Consider the following 24,220-nt stretch of genomic DNA (forward strand, 5'->3'; position numbering starts at 1 on the left):
TAATTTTCTTACGAATCTGATCGCTAGTTTTCCGGAGAAGAAGGTCTTCTCGACGATCCTCTTACGTCTATGCTTTCCTCTCGCCGAGGGGAGCGTCCTTGTGTCGTAGTCGTCGCCGGAATGTGCTTCTACGCTCCTAGGGATGAAACCCTAGGTGTTCTTGGACTTGGGCGCCGAGAGGATGAGGAGGAGAAGGAGGTTCGACGGTGAGGGTTTAAGGAGAAAAGATAATTGCCGATTGGAAAATAATAACTCCTCTCTTAATTTCCTATTTATATTAACTGATTTATATCACCCAACTAAATCTTAAATAGAATTGTTCTCCTCTTCTTTCAGCACACCCCTGCTGGGGCCCCTTAGTTACTAGAATCACCCTATATGACATAGAGTCCATAGGTCTCGGGTTCGATTCCGGCTTAAGCTGTTTTATGCTTTCATTTATTTTTGCTATTTCGGCTATTCTAAAAATTCCATAAAAATATTCTAAAATTCCAGAAAAATAATAGAATATTTCTAAAATTACTTTGAGAACTTTCGGGCGTTACATATAAAGTTTAAAATTTCTTTGGCTTGTACTTAACTTATTTCTTAAGTATGCTTAAGTTTATGCTTAAACTTCCTATTTAAAAGCATGCTTATGTTTATTTATGCATTATGTTTTACTTAACTTTGAATTTGAGTTGCCTAATCAGAAAAGGGGAGATTGTTGTTGCGGGAAGCATCAGACAATCGAACCCAAGTTTTGATAATGGCAAAGGGTTCAAAGTTAAGTCGTCTTGTGATCTAACAAGTTCATGGAGCTTGCAGGAAAGTCCTAAGTGGTACTTAGGCAAAAGTCCTAGCTGTGGTTAGGGAGGTGGAAAACCCTAGGGGGTGGTAACCCTAGGTCATAGGGGGTGGTAATCCTATGCGGAAAGTCTTGGCGGGTCGAGAGCTTCCGGCAAAAGTCCTAGGGGGGGTAACCCTATGTGGAAAGTCCTGGTGTCGCGAACCAAGTGAAAGACTGGACGAGCCGGGAAGCGGAAGTCCAGCAGAAAGTCCGGAAGCTTTGAACGCTGAGCAAAAGTCCAGTTGATCTAGAGGATCGCACTGGCAATAGGTAAATCTCCTGAGTGGAGTAGGTGAGGGCGCGTTCCCCGTAGAGGGAACAGTAGGCGTCGGGTTGACCTAGGGTTTCTGGTTGGAAATCCAAAGTTAAGCCTAAACAGCCCGATGACTATCAATTATATCACTTATAATATGTCTGTGCTAACTTTGTTTTGTAGGGTTTGTGTTTGGGACTAACACATTTTGTAGGAATAAAGCAGCATATTTGACCTCAGATGAACAATGTCCGAGGCGCTTCCAAGGGGATTAGAGGCGCCTCGGGTGCAAGCTGAAGCCAGCTGTCCAGAGGAGCTGGAGGCACCTTAGAGCAGCTTGGAGGCGCCTTCAATGGGATAAGGCGCGACCAGATCAGAGCTGATCCACGCGTGCGACTCGGCTGCCTAGAGGCGCCTCGGACAGGCTTGGAGGTGCCTCCAGCCCTGTTTAAAAGGGGGGTCGAGGCAGAGGCTCAGTACAATAATTCAAAAGCTGTTATTCATCAACGTGCTACCCAAAAAATGACCCGACGAAGCTACGACGAGTTTTCGACAACCCAAAGCTACAAGTTTTCCTCTTAGTGTTGTCGGTATAAGCTTTTCCTTAATTATTGCACTTATTGTAACTTACATTTGTACAAACTCTTTGCGAGATATAGTTGTTGCCCACAGTAAGCGATCAACGATCACGGGCCTTGGAGTAGGAGTCGTCCTAGGTTCCGAACCAAGTAAACCCTTGAGTTGTTCTGTGTGATTGTTCTTCTGTTGTTTTATTTCTGCTGCTTAAAGTCTCGAACGATTTCCGAATATGAAACGAGTTAAAGTCACGAGCGCTATTCACCCCCCCCCCCCTCTAGCACTTTCGATCCAACAGTTAATGAGGCTAAGTGTTTCTAAGCCCGTTCGGTCTTTACCGGGCGTTAGGGGTGATCGCGGGTCGGGTTCGTTCGGTTATTAGGATAAAAAACTATCCGACCCTACTAGATCAAATAATACAATATCAATACCTACATCCAGTCCTATATCCGGCGGTTATTATATATCAGATATCCGTCGGGTTGTCAGTTATTTGAATATCCGATCCAATATCCAATTAAATATAAAATATAAATATAAAACAACAAAAAAATAAACTATTTTAAAATGATAATAGACATTATTCATTACATGTTGTAGTAGTTAATCGCTAGTAGCTGCTACAACGTGTAGTAGCTTATCGGTAGTAACTACTATAACGTGTAGCAACTTATTGACAGTAGTTGCTACAAGTAGGGGAGATCGCGGATCGAGTTGGTTCGGTTATTGGGATAAAAAATTATCCGGCCCTACTAAATCGAATAATGCAATATCAGGACCCTACATCCGGCCCTATATCCGGCGAATTTTTTTTCAGTTCGGTTCAAGTCGGTATAAACGAGTTGGTCGGTTTGGCGGGTTGACTGCTCACCCCTACTCGGCGTGGCATACACAGAGTCTTATGTTCGACCAGCCTCTATCCAGTCGTTCATATATTAAGGTTGTTAATGAGGCTAAGTGTTGCTAAGCCTGCCTGATCCTTGCCTGGCCGGGCGTATATAGAGTGTCTTATGTTCGACCGACCTCTATCCGACCTTTCGTATATTAAGATTTTTAATGAGGCTGAGTGTTGCCAAGACTGCCCGATTTTTGCCCGGTCAGACTTTAACTTCCTGTTTTTGTATTGAAACCTTTGTGAGGCTAAGGGTGATAAAATCGGTTGGCCTTTGCTCAGCTGGGATAAACCCAAAAAACCTTAAGTAACCTGAGCCTCGTGTTACGATTCCGCAAGTGCACGGATTCGTCGTCAGTAATAAAGATTATCGACCACACGAGCATTGGTTATAAGAACTAGCAATGGTTCACATAGGATTAGCTAAACTACCGATGGTTGTAAGTTATCTAAAGAAAAGAGATTGGGAAGCGGAGACGAGAACTAGTGAAGAGAGAGTAATCAACTTGGTTTATGAAGAGTTCTAGGAGTTCGATTTCATTGTGGTGGTATTGATGTATCACTTTCTATCCTTTACTCATTGTCCACCAACATGCATTCGTTGGAAGCTAAAGCAACCATCCTTAAGCACTAAATAGAGAAGATCCCTGTGAAATCCTGTTACGGTTAACCCCTGTCTCTACGGCACCTCGGTAGATCACAAGAACGCAACTCTAATTGATGTCATTAAGGATAGAAATAAGGGCTTGGTTTGGTCTCTTACTTCCTTGTGGAGAAGTTGCCTCTCCTTTCAAGGAAATACCCTAGATGTCCGTGAACGGGTTACCCCTGTCACTAGGGCCCCTCGAGTATATGATCTAGGATACTCTCTCTACGAGGTTAGCAATTCCTACACAATCAGCTAATACGATCTAGAAATCTAGCAACAAGTCTCATGCATAGTAGTTGAAACAAAGCAAGCAAAATCATCCAATGAATAAAGACATAAATATGAGTCTTACATCTAAACCAATCCACAACTAGTCCCTAATTCTAGAACAAGGAATCTACTCTATAGACGTTGGAGAAAAACCTAAAGACATAATGTAATCAAGCATACAATCCTCAAACAAGAAGAGAGAAAGAGAAAAGATGCTTATCCAACGACGACGAGTGATTTTTGGATCCAATCCTTTGCTTCTGGAGTTGATGTGGTGATGAAGGATCGCTGGACGGAGGTCCTGGACGATGTGGAACTGCACCAAGGAGATTCTCCCTTTAACGGCTCGCTTCCCCTCGAGGAGAAGGGTTAGAACCCTTTTTATAGACTAGGGTACGACACCGTGGCATGGCCGTGCAGATGTCATGCCAATTGGCACGACCGTGTGGATCTGGGGCTCGACTCTTGGGGCACGGTTGTGTAGGATCGTACGACCGTATATAGCTTGGCTGCTGGTCATGGGGGGCAAGGCCGTGCAGGTTTGCATGGCCATGCACGAATCCACCTCTGTTTGGCCGCATGGCCATGCTAGAGTTGCACGGTCGTGCACTATCCTTCCTCTGTTTCACCACACGGTCGTGCAAGGTTGCACGACCGTGTTCTCTGCCCGTTTCGGTGCATCGACAATCGCTATTTTTGCTCTAAAAGTTGTCCCTGTCAACACAAAACCAAACAAAGAGCAAATCTCCGAATAAAAGAGTATTTATGATGAGCATATGATAAAAGAGACGATCATGCAAAGAATATATACACATAAAGCAATTGAATGTGCATTAAAACATGCATAGACGATCATAATATGTACGCACATCACACCTCCAGACTTGAACCTTTGCTTGTCCTCAAGCAAAATGCTGCAAACTATGTTCATGAGTTCCTGCAGTATTTCATAATCTCTAGTGCATTCGCCTAACTCTATCAACTAGTTTCAGTGATAAGCATGATTGTGGAGTAACCTAAGTATGGCCTAAGCATAAGTTCTTTATGCTTAGTGCAATAAGTAACTCAAACTCTTCAAGTTTCAATTCTCTATTTTAGTTAAGTCGTCATACAATTGAGTTCCTAATGTTCCCGGTGATAGGCACTTACCTACCATACACTTGGTTCGTTTTCCTTAAATTACATAAGGTCTCAAAGGATACCACTCGGAATCAAGAAAAATATAATATTTATTTCTCCAGTAACCTAACCCGGTCTCAAAGGGGTAAATTGTTAGTTTCCACTCACGACAACTATTTTTTATCCCTTATTCAAAAAAATTTTTGGTGCTATAGAGGTGTGACACTAATCACAAATGTGAGATTCATATGTTGGGATTTAGATTTTTCCAAATGAGCTTCCATGATTCGAGGTCATCCAGTAACCAAAATGAAAAATAAGAAATCACCATAGGAACAAAAGTACTAAACAATTTAGATGAATCATAACTATTTCAAAAATATTTCTACTATTCAAGCTTAGTACTTAAGTGTAGTGAAAATAAGATCCTTAAGGTTAGGCCAAGACTTATACCAAACTCCATACAATACTTACCTTATTTCATGCTACTAAAGATAGAGAAAGGAGATACACCAAACATACTAACACTATCTTGACAACACATAAACTAAGAAAATGCTAGACGTTTTGCTATCGAACAAGTTAGCAAAGTAGAAGGTTTGATGTTCTCAAATATGCCTCAAAACTTTTTTTTTGAAGAACTACAAGTAGGAAAGTGCAAATGAGATGCAAGTAGAAATATGAAACTAATAAAATAAGAATAAACAAAACAGACTAATAAAATATGCAGAAAGAAAAGAAAAACTCGACTCGACTCAGGTTGTGCAGACACAACACCCCCCCTCCTCGACTTAAACTTTTCATCATCCCGATGAAATCAATACGGTGGCGGGGGTGGGGGATAAGGGGGTCCCCGATGTGTGTTGGAGGGAAATCTAGGCATACCAGGAAGATGGCCAATGTGTTGATGATATTGATAAAGGGCATCTACTTGTTGTCTAGTAATATCCATATCATCCATAAAATTCCTCATTCTTTCCTGGTCAACCTCATAGTCCTGAACGAATCCTGATACTTGACTATGGAAATCCCTAGTAAACTGAAAATGATGTACCTCCCTAAACTGGTCGTCAGATAACTTGAAACAACCCTCTAACAATTATTGTTGGGTATTTTGCTTCTCATGGAGGGAGTCTAAGGAGGCACAGAAGTCAGAAAAATCAAATATAGAAGGTCCCGTTCCATAGGCAAAAGAGTGCCTAGGAGGTTCCGTATATCTGGAAGGTTGCGAGAATTCTGATGACAAGGGCTCTTGGTGGTACTCGGTTTCTTCTATAATTGAGGGAACAGTTTCAGGGATTAAGTCAGTAATCACCCAGTTTATGGGGTTGCAAACTAATGTGCGCTCGGGGCAAGGAAGGGGTAATGAAAAACCATTATTCCTAGGGAAGGAGAACTCATTCTCATCCCGACAAATCATCTTCATTGCAAGACAAGAATCGATGTCTATCTTGTCATTACCATGAATGACCTTTAACCCATCAAGCTCACAACCCAGATTGAATGCTATTTGGGTGATCAATCCACCAAACACTATCATCTTCGAAGATGCCTTAGTTGCCCTCAACAAATTTTGTAATAAATGAAATCCGGAATCAAAATCCACTTTATTTAACATCGCCCAAAGAGAGTAAAGCTCTACCTTTCTAACCACCCCATCACTCTCTCCTCAACCAAAAATCGTTTTGCTCATCACTTGGTGAAGGTATCTAAAGGTCGGGTTTTACATGCGGGATGTCTTAGCTCTAGAGGGTTCGTAAGGGTCCTTTGATCTGGTAATTGACGTCCAAAATTCATTCTATTTTAATCTCCTCATCAAATCTACGGGCACCACCAATAGGTAAACCAAAATAATTATTAAAATCACTAAACGCCCACCGAACTTCTTTATTCATCAACCTAAAAGTTATGATCCCTACGTAGTTATCCTCAGACGAAAATTTAACATCAATTGTGTAACGACCACCCTTCTTACTACTACTACTGCTCTCTAAGAGTGACCGTTACTTATCTACTAACTCTACTTAACCGGTTTATTAAAAATCTCTAGGAAAACCCCTACCGAAAAATTTCGGCAGAGTCTCCCCTATACCGGTGACAATAATCATAAGTACATACATATACAAAGCAATAACATCACCACGCAGTTTATATATAACTAAAAATAAACTATCCTAGCAATGGTAAACAAAAGAACTCCAACAATAGGAAATAATTCAACTACAATGCGGAATAAACTTAACATAGACAAAGGAAACTACTAAACAATCTCTATCAATTTAATAACTGAAAGAAAACTCCAAAGAAGGAGTCTTGACAGTTTCCTTAGCAAACTCCTGATCTCTCCATAGTCCAGCCATCACACACCTTCATCACCACCACCTTGTCGCCTTCCTTGCTAAATCTTTTCCTTTCCTTTATCTGCAGTAGGAGGAAGTGCAGTCTATAAGCATAAAGCTTAGTGAGCGCTATCTACTCACAAAAACTCGATATGCATGTATATAAATAAAAACATGCTAAAACTGAATGCTAACATATAAAACTACTCAGGCTCACAATAATGCTAAGCTATACTGCGCGGAAAGCTGGGCTAATTAAAATTTTTGCTAACTAATTGATTCTTATAAACTAATCGCCTTACAGACCGATCTACTGGTACGGTCACAAGAACCGAGGACAGAGATCGGTTTCCTTGCTTTGGTGGATCGGCCTGTCCTGTCTCTCTTTCTCTCTCCTGTCCTCCGCATTTTTCTCTTCAGTGCTGGATCGAGCTGAGCTGATCCCCCCGCTCCCTCCGTTTCCTCCTTCCCTTCCGCCTCTTCCTTGTCGTCTTCTTGTTATCAGCTCGTCGCAGCGAATCCAGGAGGATACAGTAGCTACTGTATTCGTCTGGATCGGTCGGCTGACCGATCCAGTGGCACTGCTCAGGCACTGAGCGGTCTGGAGACCGATCAGTGTCTGATTTCGGTCGGGAACTCTGATTTCAGGACTCCGGTGTGCCAAGATACAATCCAACAACTACCTACTGCATAATAAACTATTCTAATAACAGGTAGTGGCAATTCTAAACTGGTTCATGGCATTTCACTCACTAAAACACATTTTAACAACTTAACGTGCATGAAAACGACAGTATCAAACTAATAAACTGAAAGTGCTGAAAGTAAATGCTAAAGAGTTCTAATGTATAAATGAAGCTCGTTAGATCCCTAAGATCTTTCATTCCAGTTCCACACACACACACCATCTCCGCATTGACCCCCAGCCTCCACTGCTAGTCCATTTTCCTTTTACCTGTATCTGCAGTATAAGGAAAATAGTATCTGTAAGCCAACGAGCTTAGTAAGAAACCATCTACCTCACAAAAACATGCAACGATGCAATCATGGATTTAAATCATGCTATTTGAAAACATGCACTGAAAAGCTAAACCATGGCATACTGAAATCTAATGGCATAACATATAAGCATGGCATATACACTGGAATCATGGCATAGCAAGTAATAACACTAAGCTAATCATAAGTTAAGCTAACTGGAACTAAAGCTGTAACTGAAAACAACTCCACTAGCATATCTGATTTTGAGTTTGAAACTAATACATAATAAGTGAAAATACTAAACATACTGTACTTGCTGTGCGCGCATCCCTAACTAGACCCGGGTTTGCAAGTCCCGAATTTAGTAGGGTCTACTAGGTTATCTAAACCTAGCGACTAGGTTATCTGAACCTTACTAGGATATCTGATCCAGTACAGTGCCACTGAAAATAAAATACTGATATCTATAGCTAACTGATATAACATGCTGTTTCTAGGTTATCTGAACCTAGAGCTAGGTTATCTGAACCTAGAGGCGACTGTGGGAGCCCACCCATTGGATATCTGATCCATATAAGATATAATAAGCTGAACTAAACTAAGGTACTGTTTTAAGTGCTCCTAATGCACTTAACTGAGCTATTAAACATAACTGAAGTGGTATTTAGCTACACCAACAATTTACCGAACACTTGGCGTGCTTCAACTCTCTCCTCTAATCGGGAGATCACCTCTAGGCACCCGACAACGTCTAGAATCTCCAACTAAAGGAGAACAACGCGTCCGGCCCGTCTAGAGGTGTTCAACTAGATCCCTACATCCTCGAGGAGGGTTTAAACACACCCTATGTGCCGAAAAACCTGCATATAGCTAAAACCCATGCGTAGAAAACTAAACGGAGCTATTATACCGCAGGTGAGGGGTTTCTTACCTCCTATTCGTAATTTCTTACGATTCTATTCGCTAGAACTCCGGTGGAGATGACCTTCTTGACGAACCGCTCACGTCTTTGCGTTCCTCTCGCGGAGAAGAACCTTCTCCGTGTTGGAGTCGTCGCCGGAAGGTGCTCCCTTGAGCCCTTGGGGCTTGGTGTGCCGAGAGGGAGAGGAGGAAGAGGAGTGGGCGGCGGTGAGGGTTTGGAGAGGATCGGCGTGAGTTAGGGTGAGGAGAAGGAAGTTGCCGAACCAAAACTAAAAATAAACCAAACCCCACTTAAACCCTCTATTTATATTAAGTGGGTAACCCGAACCAACTCTAATATAAATTAAATTGTCTCCCTTTCCTTTCAGCACAGCCCTGCTGGGTCCACTGGTTACTAGCCTTGTCCACTAAACCATAGGTCTCGGGTTCAATCCCCGCCTAGGCCATTTTACGCTTATATTTATTTTTGCTACTTCCGCTACTCGGAAAATTCCGGAAAAATATCTAAAAATTCCAGAAAAATCATACTAGATTTCTAAACAGTTTTGAGAATTTTCGGGCGTTACAATCCCCCATACCTTCTAAAAAGTTCGTCCTCGAACTTAGAACAATTCTGGGTACTTCTGTCTCATGCTGGCTTCTGTCTCCCAAGTCGCCTCTGCCGCTGTGTGATTTTGCCAGCTGACTTTAACTAATGGTACTTCCTTGTTCCGTCTTCACGGACCTGTACCAACTGGGGCTCAATCACCTGGGTGGCGTCTGGAATATGCTTCTTCAGCATGGAGACGTGAAATACGTTGTGGACAGCTGACATCTCCTGAGGTAGCTCTAGCTCATATGCTACCTTGCCCACTCTCTTCGTGATAAGGTATGGTCCCACATATCTGGGAGCTAGCTTGCCCTTCTTCCCGAAACGCATGACTCCCTTCATGGGAGCTACTCTGAGGAAGACTGTATCCCCAACTGAGAACTCTAGGGGTCTGCGGCGTGTATCGGCATAGCTCTTCTGCCGGCTCTGTGCTGTCTCTATCCTCTGGCGAATCTGCTGTATGCTCTAGTTCCTTCTGTTCACCACTCTCATACCAGCAGTTGGTGATCTGCACCTCCGCCCATAGAGTGCCTCATAAGGTGCCATGCCGATAGTGGCACGATAACCTTGTTGTATGCAAATCTGCTAGACTTATATTTGCACCAACTTCCTTGAAATCTAGGGCACAAGCTGCATATCTTGAGTACTGATTTACTCGCTCTCGACCATCCGTCGAGGATGGAAAGGCATCTTGAATTTTAAGGTGCCCATGGTATACACTTCCAAAGTGTGATGTAAATCTCTCTCGATATGATGGTTCGTGGGACTCCATGTAGTCGACAATCTCCCGGAGATACAACCGAGCTAGCTTCTCCATGGAGTAGGATATCTTGATAGCTAGAAAGTGGGCTGATTTAGTCAACTGTCGACTATTACCCAGATGGCATCAAAACCATTTGTGGTTCGGGTAGCCCCACTATGAAGTCCATCGAGATATCCTCCCACTTCCATTCCGAATCAGATAGGCCGCAGAACTCCTCTGTGATGTTACGCCTTGACCTCTCGGCTGTGAGGCGGATGCTAACATATCTGGCGATGTCTCGCTTCATCCCGGCCACCAAAAAGCTTCTGGTCTTGATACATTTTGGTGGAGCCCGGATGCATCGTAGGGAGTCCTGTGAGCCTCATCTAAAATCTCTCTCCGTAGCTCCTCCCGATCCGGAACACAGAGTCTGCCAAATACAACACCCCATTATCGGACACTCGAACTCTCCACTTTCGGATTCGCTAGCCCTTGCTTGATTTTCTGAATTTGAGGTCCTGCACTGACTGAATATCACCAAGCAAGGTAGACTCTAAGGTCATAGTAGAGAGCTGTCCCACGATGAGCTCGAGACCAAAATCCACGATCTCCTTCGTAGGGGCGGCGACATGGCTGTAAGAGATAATAAGGTAGCACTGGATTTTCTGCTAAGTGCGTCTGCTACCTTATTGGCTTTCCCTGGATGGTAGAGGATGTCTATATCGTAGTCCTTGACCAGCTCAAGCCATCTGCGCTGTCGCATATTCAGATCCTTCGGTGAAGAAGTACTTCAGACTCATGTATACACTCTGCACTGAGCTCCATATAAGTAATGTCTCCAAATTTTGAGAGCGAACACTCTGCTGCAAGCTCAAGGTCATGAGTAGGGTAATTCTTCTCATAATCCTTGAGTTGTCCGGAGGCATAGGCAATCACCTTGCCGTTTGCATCAGCATGCTCCTAGTCCCAACTTAGAGGCATCACTATAGATGTCAAAGCTGCTGGTGTCGTCTGGTAGAGCCAAAGGGAGCACTGGTCAACCTCCTTTTTAGCTCGCTGAAACTGTTCTCCCAGTGTCACTGGGGAGGCTATCTGGAGAAGCCCTATACAAACTTCCGGTAATATCCTGCTAAGCTCCTGATTTCGTTGGCGTTCTTAGGTCTCTTCCAGTTACTGCTTCTATCTTGCTGGGATCTACCATAACACCATCCTTGGAGATGATGTGACCGAGAAAGGCTACCGGTCTAGCCAAAATTCACATTTCGTGAATTTGGCGTATAACTGGATCTGCAAAACTGTCTTCAGATGCTCGCATGGTCCTCCGAGTACTCGAATAGATAAGGATGTCATCTATGAACACGATGACAAACTTGTCCAAGTATTCCCTGAATACTGTTCATGAGGTCCATGAATGTAGGAGCATTGGTCACGCCAAAGGGCATGACTACGAACTCGTAGTGTCCGTGTCTGGTCTGAATGTCTTAGGTACATCCCTTCCTTGACTTTCACCGATGATAACCCGATCCGAGATCTATCTTAGAGAACACTGCTGCTCCCTTCAACTGGTCGAACAGTCATCGATTACGGGAAGAGGATACCTATTCTTGATCGTGACTTGATTCAGGGATCTATGTATACGCGCATGCTTCCATCCTTTTCTTCACGAACAATACAAAGGCGCTCCCATGGTGAGTGACTCGGGCGTATGAAACCCTTGTCGAGCAGCTCCTGCTCTGAAGTTCCTTGAGTTCTGCTTGAGCCATGCGATAAGGCGCTTTGAAATGGGATTAGTACCGGGAAGAGCTCTATCTCAAATTCAATCTCACAGGTGTCCACGTTATTCTTCGGAAAGCTGGGTAGTCACATACGACTTGGACCTCTGCTAGCTGTTGGTCCTTGACTAATATCGACTACATGTGCTAGGTACCCGACATCCCGAATCCATCAACCACGGGCCTTCATTGAGAAATCTTCCGCTTTTCTCTTGATTCGAGGTATTCAAACCGCTTGGTTGGAATCGACTTTCATTCTGACACTCTATGGAAGCACCGATCCGATCGAAAGTCCATTCCCGGATGACGTCGAGTCATTTCTAGCGGATCGATCACGTAAGAGTTCCCGTCGCTATAATGACCGGCACCGCCCGAGCCGCGTGGATGCCATAACTTCTCCGAAGGTAGTGTCGTCAAAAACTGACCACCGAGTAATTCGATGGTATTTCTAATTTTTCGGAGAACACCCCGGCTACGTATGAATGGGTTGCCCGATCAAATAGAACGGTAGCACTATCGAAAAATGCTAATCGACTGTGACGACTGCCGAGGCATTGGCTCGTCCTCTCCGGTGAGTGAGTAGATCCTCGATTCGCCATAGCCGGAGGGGCTTCTAATCTGCTGATAAGGGGACCTTCTAGAGCAGACTGCATCTGATATAACTGGGCTGGCTGGGTGGGAAGACCGGTCTTGTTCGGGCATTGCTTGGCCATGTGCCCTTCTTGTCCACATTCAAAGCATCCTCGCGTGCCCTTGCGGCAAACCCGAGGTGGAATTTCCCACAAGTAGCACACTTTGGATAAGCGGGTCGCTTGCTAGATGGTCCTCCTTTGAGTCACTCCCGATTTGCGCTTTGTTGGAGTTCCCTTCCGTTAGAGTGGCCTTCTGCTTTTGAGTGTGAGAGCCTTGGCCTTTGGACTCGAGGAGACCCGTCACGCTTTATGCTGTTCGATAATGTTCGTGGTCAAGGCGCTCACTAACTCCTCCGTGGTTTGTGGCTTATACGCCACCGCCCACGTTCACTATCTCGGCCTCAGATCTTGAGCATCAACCGATTCGCTCCTTCTCTGTGCCGACTAGCTCTAAACCTGTTGAATTTCTTCACGGCTTCCTCCACTGAGAGGTTGCCCTGGCGAAATTCAATGAACTCGTCGTAGCGGCGGTCTGTAACTCGCATGTGAAAGAATTCCTCGAAGAACTCTTTCTCGAAGTCAGCCCATGACATCTGATTCACTGGGCGCTTCGCTCTAACTCTCTCCCACCATATGCTAGCGTCCCCTGTCAGGCAGAAGGAAGCACATTTAACCTTCTCCTGTTCCGGCCAGTCTAGAAGCTCCATTATCCTCTCCAGTGTTTTGAACCATGCTTGAGCATCCCATGGTTCGCTAGTGCCTGAGAAATTCTCGGGCTTAACTCTCTGCCACTGGATTAGGTAAGCTTCTTTCCTTAGCTCAGCTGCTGGGACTACTGGTGCTGGTATTGGTGCTGTTGGCTGAACTGGTGGAACCTCTATAAATGCTGGGGTTGCTAAGTTCGGTTCCGGGGTGACGGTAGGAGTATGCTGCTGGTTAGCCTTTAAGGTGGCTATTTCCTGTTGCTGTTCAGCTAGCTGCTGCTGTAACTGAGCCACCAACGCTGTAAGATCTGGAGGGGGCACTGAACTGCCTGCCTCCTGCTGGGGCTCAGTAGCTGGTGCCCGCTTAGCTGGGCGTCCTCGTGCCATTTCTAATGACATAGAGAACATACATAACTAAAGCATTCATAGTTTCACAACTACTGATATCATGTCTAAAAACTATCATATACTAGCATGCTTCAGGTATATATAAACATGAACTGAAATAAGAAAGCAAGGAACATATAGAGAGTAGAGGTATTCTTACTTGGAAGCTGCAGGTACAATGCTGATGTGTGTGTAGGAAGTATGGAACCTCGCTCTGATACCACTCTGTAACGACCCGCCTTCTGGGTACTAGGCTGTAAGGCGAATCGCTACAGTTAATGCTAAGCTATACTGTGCGGAAAGCTGGGCTAATTAAAATTTTTGCTAACTAATTGATTCTTATAAACTAATCGCCTTACAGACCGATCTACTGGTACGGTCACAAGACCCTGGATCGGTCTGCTGTCCGATCCTGAAGCTTCATTGCTTCTGTTCCTGGCTGGATCGGTCTACGATCGATCGAGTGCCTGATCGGTGAGACCGATGGCTTTTGTTGGACGGTCGGTGACCGATCCTTAAACCCGCGAATCTGGGTTCGCTATCGTTCGGATCGGTCGGCGGCGATCGATCCAGCGAATCGGATCGGCCGCATCGATCCAGTATAGCCGATCGGTCGGCCGATCCGGTACTAAAATCTCTTCGAGGTTATCGTCTTTGGATCGGTCGACCGATCCGAGGATACAAGATGTTATCAGATCTCATCGGATCGGTACCGACCGATCCTGCTATCGAAGCGGTGCGAGACCGATCGTCTCGATTTCGCCGAACTCGATTTCGGACTCGGTGTGCCAAGATACAATCCAACAACTACCTATGCATAATAAACTATTCTAATAACAGGTAGTGGCAATTCTAAACTGGTTCATGGCATTTCACTCACTAAAACACATTTTAACAACTTAACGTGCATGAAAACGACAGTATCAAACTAATAAACTGAAAGTGCTGAAAGTAAATGCTAAAGAGTTCTAATGTATAAATGAAGCTCGTTAGATCCCTAAGATCTTTCATTCCAGTTCCACACACACACACCATCTCCGCATTGACCCCCAGCCTCCACTGCTAGTCCATTTTCCTTTTACCTGTATCTGCAGTATAAGGAAAATAGTATCTGTAAGCCAACGAGCTTAGTAAGAAACCATCTACCTCACAAAAACATGCAACGATGCAATCATGGATTTAAATCATGCTATTTGAAAACATGCACTGAAAAGCTAAACCATGGCATACTGAAATCTAATGGCATAACATATAAGCATGGCATATACACTGGAATCATGGCATAGCAAGTAATAACACTAAGCTAATCATAAGTTAAGCTAACTGGAACTAAAGCTGTAACTGAAAACAACTCCACTAGCATATCTGATTTTGAGTTTGAAACTAATACATAATAAGTGAAAATACTAAACATACTGTTGGGCCCGGCAACTGTACTTGCTGTGCGCGCATCCCTAACTAGACCCGGGTTTGCAAGTCCCGAATTTAGTAGGGTCTACTAGGTTATCTAAACCTAGCGACTAGGTTATCTGAACCTTACTAGGATATCTGATCCAGTACAGTGCCACTGAAAATAAAATACTGATATCTATAGCTAACTGATATAACATGCTGTTTCTAGGTTATCTGAACCTAGAGCTAGGTTATCTGAACCTAGAGGCGACTGTGGGAGCCCACCCATTGGATATCTGATCCATATAAGATATAATAAGCTGAACTAAACTAAGGTACTGTTTTAAGTGCTCCTAATGCACTTAACTGAGCTATTAAACATAACTGAAGTGGTATTTAGCTACACCAACAATTTACCGAACACTTGGCGTGCTTCAACTCTCTCCTCTAATCGGGAGATCACCTCTAGGCACCCGACAACGTCTAGAATCTCCAACTAAAGGAGAACAACGCGTCCGGCCCGTCTAGAGGTGTTCAACTAGATCCCTACATCCTCGAGGAGGGTTTAAACACACCCTATGTGCCGAAAAACCTGCATATAGCTAAAACCCATGCGTAGAAAACTAAACGGAGCTATTATACCGCAGGTGAGGGGTTTCTTACCTCCTATTCGTAATTTCTTACGATTCTATTCGCTAGAACTCCGGTGGAGATGACCTTCTTGACGAACCGCTCACGTCTTTGCGTTCCTCTCGCGGAGAAGAACCTTCTCCGTGTTGGAGTCGTCGCCGGAAGGTGCTCCCTTGAGCCCTTGGGGCTTGGTGTGCCGAGAGGGAGAGGAGGAAGAGGAGTGGGCGGCGGTGAGGGTTTGGAGAGGATCGGCGTGAGTTAGGGTGAGGAGAAGGAAGTTGCCGAACCAAAACTAAAAATAAACCAAACCCCACTTAAACCCTCTATTTATATTAAGTGGGTAACCCGAACCAACTCTAATATAAATTAAATTGTCTCCCTTTCCTTTCAGCACAGCCCTGCTGGGTCCACTGGTTACTAGCCTTGTCCACTAAACCATAGGTCTCGGGTTCAATCCCCGCCTAGGCCATTTTACGCTTATATTTATTTTTGCTACTTCCGCTACTCGGAAAATTCCGGAAAAATATCTAAAAATTCCAGAAAAATCATACTAGATTTCTAAACAGTTTTGAGAATTTTCGGGCGTTACACTAACATACAAAACTACTCATGCTCATATATAGCAAAGGAATCATGCTAACTGAAATACTAAACATGTGTAGCTCATCATGCTCATAAACAAATAAAAGAAGCATACTAAACATGTAAAGCTACTAAACATGTAAAACTACTAAACATGTAAAACTAACATGTAAAACTAAACATGCTCATAAGAATAAAACTATAACAGCATGCTGAAAGCAAATAAAACTAAACATGCTGAATAATCTAATAGCAAGAAACAAATAAAACTACTACTGAATGCTTCAAACATCAAGAACTAAACTTCCTAATTCTAAACATATTTGAAGCTTGTTTCATTTGTTTCAAAACTTATACTTTAATACTTCAAAATAATAATCAACTTCTCTTGGGCCCAGGCATAGTGCCATCTTAATAAGAATCGAGGTAGCTAATCCCGAAACTACTAAGATACTTCTAGGCCTTATGCCTAGGGGCAACTTGGAGCCCATCCCTTGGACCTTGTGTCCGGTACATGCCCATAAAAGTAAAATACTTTTTATCTTTAAATACTTCTTATAATAAAATGCCTTGGCATTTATTTAAGCACCTTGTGTGCCAAAATCCGTAAAGTCTTGACTTTAGGATCTTCTTAAGGCCTTGGCCTTTTCTTTCTTTTCTTTAGCTTTCTTATACTTGTTAATACTTCTAAAAGAATACTTCTTTTAAAAGAAACTGCAATGTTTAAGCAAATTCTAACTTTGAAATGCTTAAACCAAAAATCTGCATACTATGCTAATAAAATTCTGCAATATTAATGCTCAACAGAAATCTGCACTAATACTTAATAAAAATCTGCACACTAATGATTAATAAAATCTGTACACTAATGCTTAATAAAATTCTGCATATTAAGCTTAATAAAAATCTGTTCTAAGATTGAGGTTCTGCATGCAATACTTATCAAAATCTGCAAGCAGTACTTATGAAAATCTGCTTATTAAAATCTGCATACTATACTTATAAAAATCTGCTTATTAAAGTTTGCATACTATACTTAACAAATCTGAAATCTTTAGGCATGCTACAGCAGAAATAAATCAAGAAAAGCTGAATTTGTTTTCTTTAAGCCTACTCTAAAATAAAACTGCTCAAGTTAAACTGATCATGCTCAATTATTAGCAAATGGAAAAATTGCTCATGCTTTACTAACTGCAAGGAACAATAACTTCATAAATGGCACGAAAGATACAATCAACAAGCTTGAGGTAAAATCATCAAGGAAATCTAAACCTAAGCTTAAGGTCTGTTCATGTTCATCTAATGGCAAGGGAAATCTACTCGTATACTAAACTGAATGGTTATTATTGTTTAAGAAACCACAGATATGCACTTGGAATAAGAGAGCTGTTCTTGCTCCTTGCCGTGGCATCAAGAAATTCAAGCACTAATTCTAATGAGAAACCAATCGGTCTAGTTAAAACATAGCAAGGAAATCTACTACATGTCTAAGCAGTAGTCCTTAATGAGAAACTGATCAGCCCTGTCAAAACATAGTAAGGTAAAACCTAACTACATATTTAAAACAACTATCCCTTCATGTTATTTGCATAATAACCATACTATACTACATATTCATAACATCTATTTGGATTCTAGAGATTGTATTCTTCACAGATGTGTGTAGATATTGTATTCTTCACAGATTAAGCTTCACAGAAGGATCTTGTTAGTTTTTAAAGGTACACGGCAGGAAAAACAAACTTAACCATCAATCTAATTGTAACCCCCTTCACAGCTTAACCCTAATTGAAACTCACGACAGCAACTTGACAGCAAGCTTCACAGAAAATTCGAAACAAAGGCATGCTGTGGATGATAAGGAGTGAAATCAAATTCTGAAATCAAAGGAAAAGAATATCAATGTCGCGGAACTACTCCTACTGCAGGTGAGAAGCAACTCACACTTCGTGTTCTTGAACTCACAGCCGACGGGAAGAAATCTAGGGTTCGGAGAAGCTTGATCTTCGACTTCTTCTTGCGCCCACCGATCCTCCTCGACGATGGTGGTCGCACGCGGTTCAAAACTCGCCGGAAAAAGCCCTTCGCCGGCGCCGAAGAGAGAGCCCTAGGAGGTGCTGCGATTTCGCCCGAGCAGGAATCGGCGCCGTCGCGTGAGAAGAAGATTTTGAGAGAAATTGTTGATTTTCCGAAAAGAAACCTAAATTCCTTTTCTTATACTAGGGTTTAAATCGAACTATACCTTAAATCAATTTGTTCCCACACTTAGTTAACAAAACAAGCTCAGCTCGGTTGGTTGGGCCGCTTACTGCTTGGGCCCGAGAAGCTGGGTTCGAATCCCAGCTCTTGCACTTTGGTTTTTATTTTATTTTTTTTTTAAACTTTCTCCACTCGGTAAAAATACCAAACGGACTCCAAAAATTGCATAAAAATGCTCTAAAAATTCCTAAAAATCTCTAGAATATTTTAAAAGCATTTTCAAATATTTTTGAAGATATTCAGAACTCAAAATAAGGAAAATTGGGTCGTTACAATTCCCCATACCTTATAAAAAGTTCTTCCTCGAACTTAGAATAGTTCTGGATATTTCTGCCTCATACTGTCCTCCCGCTCCCAAGTGACTTCCTCGTGCTTCTGGTTCTGCCATACGACCTTCACTAGTGGCACTTCTTTGTTCCTTAGTCTCTTGACTGCTCTGTCCACTATCTGTGTAGGTCTACTCTCATAACTAAGATCCTCTTGGATCTGCACTGACTGAGGTTCAATCACTTGGCTAGGGTCATGAAGACACTTGTTTAACATGGAGACATGAAACACATTGTGTACTGCTGACATGTCCTGTGGTAATTCCAGCTTATAAGCTACCTTACCAATCCTTTCTGAAATCTGATAAGGTCCTACATAGCGAGGACTTAATTTGCCCTTCTTGCCAAATCTCATCACTCCCTTCATAGGAGCAACCTTGAGAAAGACTGGGTCTCCTACTTGGAATTCCAGTGGCCTACGGCGTGTGTCAGCATAACTCTTCTGTCTACTCTGGGCAGTCTCAATCCTCTGTCTGATCTTCTGGATAGCCTGAGTAGTCTCATCTATCAGCTCTGTCTGAATGCCCAGTTCCACTTCCATCTCTCTTCTTTCACCTGCTTCTTGCCAGCAAATGGGTGATCTGCACTTCCTGCCATACAATGCCTCATAAGGAGCTATCTTGATGGTGGCCTGATAGCTGTTGTTGTAGGCAAATTCAGCTAAGCACAAGTACTTGCACCAACTTCCCTTGAAATCTAGTGCACAAGCTCTGAGCATATCTTCTAGAATCTGATTTACTCGCTTTGTCTGTCCATCAGTCTGAGGATGGAAAGCTGTGCTGAACTTGAGTTTGGTGCCTAGTGCAGTCTGAATACACTCCCAAAAGTGAGAGGTGAAGCGCCCATCTCTATCAGAAACAATAGATTTAGGAACTCCGTGAAGTCTGATCACCTCTTTAACATACAGCTGTGCCAACTGCTCTATAGAGTGAGACACCCTGATGGCTAGAAAATGAGCAGACTTGGTCAATCTGTCCACTATCACCCATATCGCATCATATCCATTTTTGGTTCTTGGGAGACCTACTATAAAGTCTATGGATATGTCTTCCCACTTCCACTCTGGTATTGGAAGAGGTTGTAGAACTCCTTCCGGTCTCTGGTGTTCTGCTTTGACCCTCTGACATGTCAGGCAGGTACTAACATATTTAGCTACATCTCTTTTGAGTCCAGACCACCAGAATCTTTGTTTCACGTCTTGATACATCTTGGTAGAACCAGGATGCATGGAATAAGGTGTACTATGAGCTTCTTCCAAAATTTCCTTTCTCAGCTCTTCATCATTGGGAACACAAAGGCGACTCCCCTGATAAAGAATTCCACTGTCTGATACTCGAAACTCCGAATTTCCTTCTTCCTGTATCCCTTGCTTGATCTTTTGGATATCAGGATCTTCACTTTGCTTTCTCTGTATATCCTCGAGTAGGGTTGACTCTAAGGTCAATGCAGAGAATTGCCCATAAATAATTTCAAGTCCGAAATCTGATAACTCCTTCTGTTGTGGCAGGGCTAATTTTCTGCTTAGTGCATCTGCCACTTTATTAGCTTTGCTTGGAAGCATAAGCTATAATTTTTTTTTTCCTTCTTGCATGAGTATAGCTCCTAGACCCATCTTGGAAGCATCACCGTAGATGTCAAAACTCTTGTCACTTTCTGGAACTGTCAGAATACTGGTCAGTCTCTTCTTCAACTCTTGAAAACTCTGCTCACATTTATCTGACCATTCAAACTTCTTGTTCTTCCTGGTGAGGGCTGTAAGTGGAGAGGTTATTCTGGAAAAGTCTTCCACGAATTTCCTGTAGTACCCAGCTAAACCAAGGAAGCTTCTGATCTCCCTGGCATTCTTGGGTCTCTTCCAGTTGCTGACCGCTTCTACTTTGGCTGGATCCACTTGAATGCCTTCTCTAGAAACGATGTGACCTAGAAACGCCACCTGCTCTAACCAGAATTCGCACTTTGAGAATTTAGCATAAAGCTACTTTTGCTGAAGGGTTTGCAATACTATTCTCAAGTGCGTGTCATGCTCCTCTGGGGTTCTGGAATAGATTGGAATGTCGTCGATGAACACAATGACAAATTTGTCAAGGTATTCTCTGAACACTCTGTTCATCAGGTCCATGAAAACCGCTGGTGCATTAGTCACTCCAAAAGGCATGACCAAAACTCGTAGTGTCCGTATCTGGTCCTGAAAGTCGTTCTAGGTATGTCTCTTTCTTTCACCTTCAGCTGATGGTACCCAGAGCGCAGGTCTATCTTTGAGAACACTGTTGCCCCTCTCAGCTGATCAAATAAGTCATCGATCCTAGGAAGGAGGTACTTGTTCTTGATGGTCACTTGATTCAAAGCTCTGTAATCTATGCACATTCGCATAGATCCATCTTTCTTCTTGACAAACAACACAGGAGCTCCCCAAGGTGAGTGACTAGGGCGAATGAAGCCTTTGTCAAGCAGCTCCTGAAGTTGTTCTTGTAGTTCTTTCAGCTCTGCTGGAGAAATTTGGTACAGAGCTTTTGAAATTGGCTCCACTTCTCTGTTGGGAGGTAGTCCAGGTAGCCCTTCTGGAAATACTTCTGGATACTCACAGACTACCCGAACATCTTCCTGCTTGGGTCTTTCTTGTTATCTTTGTCCTTCCAGTTCTGATTACTTGTTTGGGGTCTCTGTTCCCCCCACTGTCTTGTCTTCTATTTTGACCGACTTGTGTTGCTTTTGTTGTGTCTTGTTGCTATTCAGATAGTGCTCACTAATGCCCTGCTGACTAGCTCTTCACCAATCTATGGTCGATGAATTTCACTACTCACATTAGGTGTTATTTCTAGTCTCAGCATTAGGAGCATCAGTCTGACTCGTTCTTTCACTGTACTTACTAACTCTAAGCAAAGGTGAGCTAGCCTGTTAAATCTTTTAACCGCTTCTTCTACTGGTAGGTCACCTTGTCTCGAAGTCAACCCAGCTCATCTGGTTGACTGCTCACTTACTCTTAACTCGCTCCCACTACATACAAGCATCTCCAGATAGGCAGAAAGAGGCACACTTAATGGTATCAACCTTCTCGACTTCTGGTCAGTCAAGAAGCTCCATTGTGCTCTCAAATGTCTTGAACCAAGCCTGGGCATCCCAGGGCTCAGTCGTTCCTGAGAAGCTTTCTGGTTTCAGCTTCAGCCACTGGATGAGATATGCTTCTTGTCTTCTAGGTGTTGTGGCGACTTCCAGGGCAACTGATAGGACTTCAGTCACCACTGGAGTCTCCACATTAATGGTTGGGGGAGTGGGAGGAGCTGGCTTCTGATTGGCCATTAGATTGACAATCACTTGCTGCTGCTCGCAACTTGTCTCTGAAGTTGAGTGACAACTTCAGAGAGAATAGGCCTAGGGGTTCTGGGTTCTTCGTTCTCCTGATCTTGGTTCTCAGTATAAACGGTACGGGGATGTCCTCTTCTTGACATCCAATTATGCAGAGGAAAAAGACTAAATAGCTTCTCTAACCCTTTCTAATCATATATATATATATATGAATAAAGAAAAGGGAAACAAACTTCCATCTTACTTAAGCACTTAAAAACAAATACTCTATACTGCAGTTAATAATAAGGAAAGCAGAATAAAGAAAGAATTTTAAATACTTTCTTACTTGGAGACGGCAAGGATGATGCTGATGTGTGTGTGATGCTGGAGAATGAGAACTGCTCTGATACCAACTGTAACGACCACCCTTCTTACTACTACTACTGCTCTCTAAGAGTGACCGTTACTTATCTACTAACTCTACTTAACCGGTTTATTAAAAATCTCTAGGAAAACCCCTACCGAAAAATTTCGGCAGAGTCTCCCCTATACCGGTGACAATAATCATAAGTACATACATATACAAAGCAATAACATCACCACGCAGTTTATATATAACTAAAAATAAACTATCCTAGCAATGGTAAACAAAAGAACTCCAACAATAGGAAATAATTCAACTACAATGCGGAATAAACTTAACATAGACAAAGGAAACTACTAAACAATCTCTATCAATTTAATAACTGAAAGAAAACTCCAAAGAAGGAGTCTTGACAGTTTCCTTAGCAAACTCCTGATCTCTCCATAGTCCAGCCATCACACACCTTCATCACCACCACCTTGTCGCCTTCCTTGCTAAATCTTTTCCTTTCCTTTATCTGCAGTAGGAGGAAGTGCAGTCTATAAGCATAAAGCTTAGTGAGCGCTATCTACTCACAAAAACTCGATATGCATGTATATAAATAAAAACATGCTAAAACTGAATGCTAACATATAAAACTACTCATGCTCATATATAGCAAAGGAATCATGCTAACTGAAATACTAAACATGTGTAGCTCATCATGCTCATAAACAAATAAAAGAAGCATACTAAACATGTAAAGCTACTAAACATGTAAAACTACTAAACATGTAAAACTAACATGTAAAACTAAACATGCTCATAAGAATAAAACTATAACAGCATGCTGAAAGCAAATAAAACTAAACATGCTGAATAATCTAATAGCAAGAAACAAATAAAACTACTACTGAATGCTTCAAACATCAAGAACTAAACTTCCTAATTCTAAACATATTTGAAGCTTGTTTCATTTGTTTCAAAACTTATACTTTAATACTTCAAAATAATAATCAACTTCTCTTGGGCCCGGCATTGTACCACTTTGCGCGCATTCTTAATAAGAATCGAGGTAGCTAATCCCGAAACTACTAAGATACTTCTAGGCCTTATGCCTAGGGGCAACTTGGAGCCCATCCCTTGGACCTTGTGTCCGGTACATGCCCTTTAAAAGTAAAATACTTTTTATCTTTAAATACTTCTTATAATAAAATGCCTTGGCATTTATTTAAGCACCTTGTGTGCCAAAATCCGTAAAGTCTTGACTTTAGGATCTTCTTAAGGCCTTGGCCTTTTCTTTCTTTTCTTTAGCTTTCTTATACTTGTTAATACTTCTAAAAGAATACTTCTTTTAAAAGAAACTGCAATGTTTAAGCAAATTCTAACTTTGAAATGCTTAAACCAAAAATCTGCATACTATGCTAATAAAATTCTGCAATATTAATGCTCAACAGAAATCTGCACTAATACTTAATAAAAATCTGCACACTAATGATTAATAAAATCTGTACACTAATGCTTAATAAAATTCTGCATATTAAGCTTAATAAAAATCTGTTCTAAGATTGAGGTTCTGCATGCAATACTTATCAAAATCTGCAAGCAGTACTTATGAAAATCTGCTTATTAAAATCTGCATACTATACTTATAAAAATCTGCTTATTAAAGTTTGCATACTATACTTAACAAATCTGAAATCTTTAGGCATGCTACAGCAGAAATAAATCAAGAAAAGTTGAATTTG

This window comes from Zingiber officinale, chromosome 7B (genome assembly GCF_018446385.1).
Source record: "Zingiber officinale cultivar Zhangliang chromosome 7B, Zo_v1.1, whole genome shotgun sequence".
Lineage (NCBI taxonomy): Eukaryota > Viridiplantae > Streptophyta > Magnoliopsida > Zingiberales > Zingiberaceae > Zingiber > Zingiber officinale.